This window comes from Stenella coeruleoalba (genome assembly GCF_951394435.1).
Source record: "Stenella coeruleoalba genome assembly, chromosome: 1".
NCBI lineage: Eukaryota > Metazoa > Chordata > Mammalia > Artiodactyla > Delphinidae > Stenella > Stenella coeruleoalba.
The window spans coordinates 115,519,451-115,526,282 of record NC_137169.1 but is presented as its reverse complement, the minus strand read 5'-3'; positions in this window follow the sequence as shown (position 1 = coordinate 115,526,282).

Sequence of the window (6,832 nt, the reverse complement as noted above, 5' to 3'; positions counted from 1 at the left end):
GACACAGTCGCCACCATATCCCCCGGCTTCCAAAAATAATTTAATTACTTGGTGTTCTAGCTGCGAGCGGCGACCGCTCAGTCAGTCTGGGACGCTCTCTTCATTAACACTTTTTTCCTCCCCTCTGGTTTGAGCGTTGGGATTAATTACAAAGGAAACCCTGCCCTGGGGGAGTGGGGGAAGGGAGACGACGAGGGCGCCGGGAAGTTTGGATGGCAGGGGAGAGAGGCCCTTCTCCCAGGAAACCTCCAAGTGTAAAAATGCGTTGGCCTATCGGGTCCCTAACCCCAAGCAGGCAGAGCTCTTGGCCCCAGGGTTTCACGTACACTGGAGTTGATGGCGCTACACAGGGATTGTAGGGTATCACAAGTATCCGACATAATCGGGCATTTCTGCTTTAGAGTATGCCAAGAAACCAGTTGAGTTTCATGAAGTGGGGCAATAGCTTTGAACCCACCAAGATTGACCCCCCACTATAAAAGTCTAGGCTTGCGAAAAGTACATGTACTCCTTGGAGTGAGTGAAAGCAAAAGTATTATTATAATGTCATTAGTATTGTGTGCAACCCGCACTTACCTAGAATAATAATACTTCAAAAGCACCTTTGCACACTTCACCTCTGGCAGGGCAAGGCTCTCTCAACATCTCAGCGTCTTAGGGCTTCCAGTCCTGATACCTTCTCACCCAACCCTGTGATTAAAAAGTCTCAGGGTAGGAGACTCCCAGCCTCTCTGTTCCTGACTTGTTGGGGATTTTTCTCCTCTCTGATGAAAAAATTTTTTCTGAGACATAGTCTCAGACTTTTTGGTCATCCATTCTAACCTGACCAAAGATGAGAACAGAGTCATCTTCACCTGCACTGTGACCATTCCAATATGTCATTCTTTAGGTCTTAATAGAGCCTTAAGACAGACTTCCCTTCTTCACTCAAACCCTTGCCTTTCCTCATACGGTACTCTCTTCCCACATCATGGGTCAGCAAGTGACTCAGCACCAAGGCTGCATGAAATATGCAGAATCATCATTTCAGGTACCCAAGTCTCTGCGTGCATTCAGGTGTTCATTGGCTTGGCGCCTATCATGTGCCGGGCGCTGGGCTGCAATGGAGGTCCTGCCGGTGTGGGGGACGTTGGCAGGAGAGCTGGGGAAGGGTAAAGGGTGGTAGAGAGGGCTTAGGGTGCTCCCAGCCCCGCCCAGAGCACACCCCCGGTGCTGGGCAGCAAGTGTGTAATTTGACACAGTGTGGGGAATGTCCTAGCTGCCACAGCCCCAGCTGACTATCCAGCAGGTTTACTGTGAACTGTGTTCACATGATGGTAGCCTGTTTCACAGACCTCAAAAGGGCCCAAAGAATAGGAAACACTGCTTCTGATGCCAGAATTACAGATAGCTCTGTAACCTCTCCCCACCTAAAGCTTGAAACCTAAGTCAGGATGTCAACAAATGAAGCGTCAGGATTAGCAGAAATCAGGCATCAAACTGCAGTAAGCGCCGACCCTCTTTTCTCTCTCTGAGGGTGAGATTGGGGGCTTTCTGTTATATCTCTATAACAAAAACACTGGATTTCAGAGGAGAGGTCCAACATTAAATCTAATTGGTGTGGTGTGTCCCATGCAGCTATTCTCTGAACTGTCCTCCACCCTCACCCCTAGGATGGAAACCCATCTGGACTTCACGCATCCTTAATTCACAGAATGAAGAAATGGATACACAAAGAAGAGGCCCATGTGCCCTGGGGCCCAAGGGAACTAGCCTAATTCTTTAGGAGGGAGGAGAATGCTGAGGTGACATCCAACCAGGATTTTCCCAAAGATGCCAACCTACAGTGACAGAGGGAGGACAGGAGCCTGAAGGACAGCAGAGTGGAACAGGTTGAACTTCAAAGGCACAGCTCTTGGCTTGGAGCACATGGGCAAGTTTCTTAATTTCTTCAAGCCTCGATTCCTGCATATAATATGGAACTAATAAGGTAACAGAAGGAACCCCCTCTGCATACCCATAGTGCCCCAGTCAATTCCCAATCAAACTTCCCCTCTCTGTTATATGACTTGGGGATTCCTAGTGCTTTGGGGAATCCTGATCAAGGAGGGGGGCTCCCAGCCAAAAGCCGGGGTCCTCAGTAAAATCTCTTTCAAATCCTCACCAGCTCATGGGCCCGGGGCAGCAGTGATGGAACAGGCCGACCACAGGCCTCTCAGGAGCCCTGGGAGGTTGAGTCTCCCAGGGAGATGCAAAGGGCTCAAGACATGGCAGTGGACACTCTCCAAGGGAAGGTCCCAGCTCTGAAGAATTGCCTGCTTCCCGTGCACAAGAAGCTGTTCCTTGAAGTAAGTCCCATACCAGAGTGGCAAAGGTTAGGTCTTCTAGTCTGGTGAAAAGTAGGGCCCTTTTCCAGCTCCACTGCTGAGAAAGAGGAATCCTTAGTATCTTGCTCAGACATAGAAACTTCACAGCCTACGGGATGGCCATGAAAGGTTTCCAATGTGAGTGATTAGCAATTTCACCCACCTCCCAGGTACAGGGACCCCAGTAATGAACCCCCCATGTGGGACAAGAACCACCATCTTCTTGTAACCCTGTTGATAAAACTGGGGACAGTTCAACCTCTCAGGATAACTTGAGCTCTCTCTCCCCAGCACCCGCTTTCCTAGAAAGGCTGTCTCAATGCTTACAAAAGTATTCCCAGACCCAGTTTGTACTGTGAAATAACTGGATTTTTTTTCACTTTTAGTGAAAAAGGAAACAAAATAGAAAAAACAAACAAACAAAAAATGCTTAGCTGGTTAAGAACTGTAGGATGGGGCTTCCCTGGTGGCACAGTGGTTAAGAACCCGCCTGCCAATGCAGGGGATATGGATTCAAGCCCTGGTCCGGGGAGATCCCACATGCTGCGGAGCAACTAAGCCCTTGTGCCACAACTACTGAGCCTGTGCTCTAGGGCCTGTGAGCCACAACTACTGAGCCTGACTGCCACAACTACTGAAGCCCGCGTGCCTAGAGCCCACGCTCTGCAACAAGAGAAGCCACCGCAATGAAAAGCCCGTGCACTGCAACAAAGAGCAGCCCCTGCTCAACGCAACTAAAGAAAGCTTGCGTGCAGCAACAAAGACCCAATGCAGCCATAAATAAATAAATAAATAGATAAATAAATAATTTTTTAAAAATAAAAAGCTTAGGGCTTCCCTGGTGGCGCAGTGGTTGAGAATCTGCCTGCTAATGCAGGGGACACGGATTCGAGCCCTGGTCTGGGAAGATCCCACATGCCACGGAGCAACTAGGCCCGTGAGCCACAACTACTGAGCCTGCGCGTCTGGAGCCTGTGCTCTGCAACATGAGAGGCCACGATAGTGAGAGGCCCGCGCACCGCGACGAAGAGTGGCCCCCGCTTGCCACAACTAGAGAAAGCCCTCGTACAGAAATGAAGACCCAACACAGCCAAAAATTTTTACAAAAAAATAAATGAATAAAAATAAAATAAAAAACTTAAAAAAAATTTAAAGAAAAGAACTATAGGATGTAATAGGTTTGTTTTGAGGTGTCTCTCTCAGATAAGCTGCTGATCTCTTTGAGAACAAGGACCAAGCTTCACTCATTTCTATATGAATGGCACATAAAAGTCACTAAGGTAGGATTAGTCCCCTTCCCTTCTAACTTCCTTCACTTTCTCTATTCCTAACCTATCCCCAAACTTTACTACTCCCTATTCATCCGATCTTTATCAAGCGTGAACTTCCTCAGATCCCATCCTATTATCACCAATCTAAAAAGTCACCTACAATTAAACCAGTGGTTCTCAACCTTGACTGCAGATTTTAATCACCTGGGAAGCTCTGAAAACATACCAACACCCAGGACCCATGCCAGACTAATTAAACCAGAAACGTCCGAGTTGTGGCCCAGCTATCAGCATTTATTTTTTAAGTTACTTCAGTGATTCTAATGTGAGAACCACTAAATCAAACTCTTCTTTGATAGGCTTCCTCCTTTCTTGACACAAGGAATGCCCCCACCTCCCTTGCCTAGGACTAATCCCCCCAGGTTTCATTAGATCCTATCCTTTCCCAGCTCCATTCGTTATCCCCAGTCTCTACTGTATCTAACTTCAAACTCTTGTAGCAAAATAAAATAGCTCCCTCCACTCTGCACCCTCCTCTTGCTTCAGCCCTCTCTTCTTTTCTTATCATCCAGTCTTCTCAAAAGAGTAGGTTCCTCACCACTATCCTTCATTCCTCAGCTCCTTGCAACCCAGCCATCCTCTCAATATCTTACCTCTTCCTGACTTTGAATATCGATATTTCCCAGAATTCAGCATTTGGCCCCTTTACTTCTCACCCTACATCCTCCCCCAAAGTAATGTCATTCTCTCCCTTGCCTTCAGTCAGTGCTTACTTATTAATGCTCCTAAATCCAGATCTCTCTTCTGAACATCAGACTCAAATTTCCAGCTTCCTATTGGACATTTTATTGCCTATTCTTTTGGGTACTTTAAATATAATAGGTTTAAAGGGAACATATTATCTTCCCTCCCCCATCCCAAATCCCTTGGCTTATTCAGACCTTTCTCACTTCCAAACTTGTATCATGCCCTTCTAATCTATCTTTCTATCTGTTGCCAGTGTGATTTTTCTGAAAGAGAAATCAGACTGTCCCTCCATTGCCTAAAACAATGACTCCCCACTGTCTACAAGATGAAATCGAAACTTCTTGGCACTCTATGTAAGGACTTTGAGTCTCCCCCTCCAGCCTTATCTCCTGTTGCTCCCTGGGCATTCAAAGCCCAAACATGCAATGCGCATACGTTCTAACTAGACCCATCTACTGGTTGTTCTGCCAGCTTAGGGCTTTTTTACTGCCTCTTCCTTTCTGAGGTGTTTTCTTTGCCTGAAATCCCATCCCTGTCCTCTCTGCCTAGAAAATTCTGTACATCCTTCAAGACTCCACTGCGGTCTCCCCTCTGATTCCTCCCCAACTTTCCCAAGTAGAGTTAGACGCCCCTTTCCCCAGAGAGCCTCCTTTGTGCTCCCAGAGTTCTGCATTTTATGGCATTGTATGGTAATTTCTTATTTACATATCTGTCAGCCCAGCTGGTTCTGTGAGCTTCTGAAGTGGAAGAAACACAGTGCTTTAGGTATCTTTCTACCCTCAGAACTTGGCTCAGTGAGTGGGACACAACAGTAAATGTTTGTCTACTGAAACCTAACAGAGAAGAGACTGAGAGGAGATAAACTGGAATATTTGATGTCAAAGGAATCTTTCTGTATTTTACAGATAAGGAAACAAGGGTGGAGCAGGTAAAGCCACTGCCCCCAAATCATACAGCTGATTAGTTGGCAACACCAAAATTGGAACCTAAGTCTCCCGATTTCTTGTTCAGTAGTCTGTCAACTATATCATATTAACTGAGCATTAATTGTTTCACATGAAATAAAGATACAGGGCAGATGGATCTTAGCTTTTTGTGGACTGGTGCTCTCTGAGACTTTGATGAAAACTACAGGCTCTCTCCAGAAAAATGCACATAGAATTTCCCATCCATTTTCAGGGGATTTAGGGAGTTAGTTGTTGAGTGAGGGATGATTGGAAGCAAGAAGGATCTAGAAATGGAGAGACCAGTGAGAAGGCTAATGCAGTAGTTGAGGAGAAAGACAGAGCAAGCAGGCTCTAAGAGTAGGAGGATAGAAAAGAAAGTTCAAATTTCAGAGGTGCCCTGCAGGTCGGATGGATAGAGTTGAGGAACAAGAAAGCATTTAAGATGACTCTTAAAAAAAAAAAAAAAGACTCAGGCTTCTGATGTAGATATTAAGGAGGATAGTGATGCCACACATCAAATTAGAGCTACTGAGGGAGAGTAGGTTTGAAGGGCAGATAATGTGTTTGATTTGACAGGTGTCTTAGATGTCTGCAGGCCATCAGGGTGAGGATGTCCATAGGAAACTGGCAACAGCACAAGTACCTTGTACACACAAGTACATCTCCTGCCACTCTTCCTCAGACCATCTGGATGATCTATTTTTCTCTGAATCAAATACATACTTTCCTGCCTCCATCCCCTTTGTCTATCCCATTCCCTCTAAATGGTGTACCTTTCATTCACCATCACACTTACCCAAATTATTTCAAGGTCCAATTCAGGTGACAATTTCTCTGTTAAGTTATTCCTGACACCACCAATTTGACCAATTTAATCTCTCCCTTCTCTAAAATCCCAATTTTTTCTCTGAAACTCTCTTACCATATTTTATATTTTGAATTTCAGTTATTTGTGTTATTGAGAAAAAGACATTAAAAGAGAGAAAAATAAACCAAGGATAGACAGTAAAAATAAATGACAAATAGCAAGATGAAAAATGTAAACCCAGCTATATCAATAATCACATTAAATGTAAATGGTATAAACACACCAATTAAAAAGCAGCATTGATCAGATTGAATTATAAAAGTACTATCTCACTATACACTGCCGACAAGAAACCCATTTAAATATGCGAAAAGAATGGGAAAATATATGCCATGCTAACACTAATCAAAATAAAGTTGGAATGGCTATATTAATACTAGATAAAGTAGATTCCAAGGCAAAGGTATTACTAGGAATAAAGAAGGTCATTTCATAATAATAAAGAGGTCAATTCATCAGGAAGACATAACAATTCTAAACATTTATGTACCTAATAACAGAGATTCAAAGTACATGAAGCAAAAACTGAGCTCTATCAAATCCACAATTATAATCAAAAATGTCAATACCCGGGCTTCCCTGATGGCGCAGTGGTTGAGAATCTGCCTGCTAATGCAGGGGACACGGGTTCGAGCCCTGGTCTGGGAAGACCCC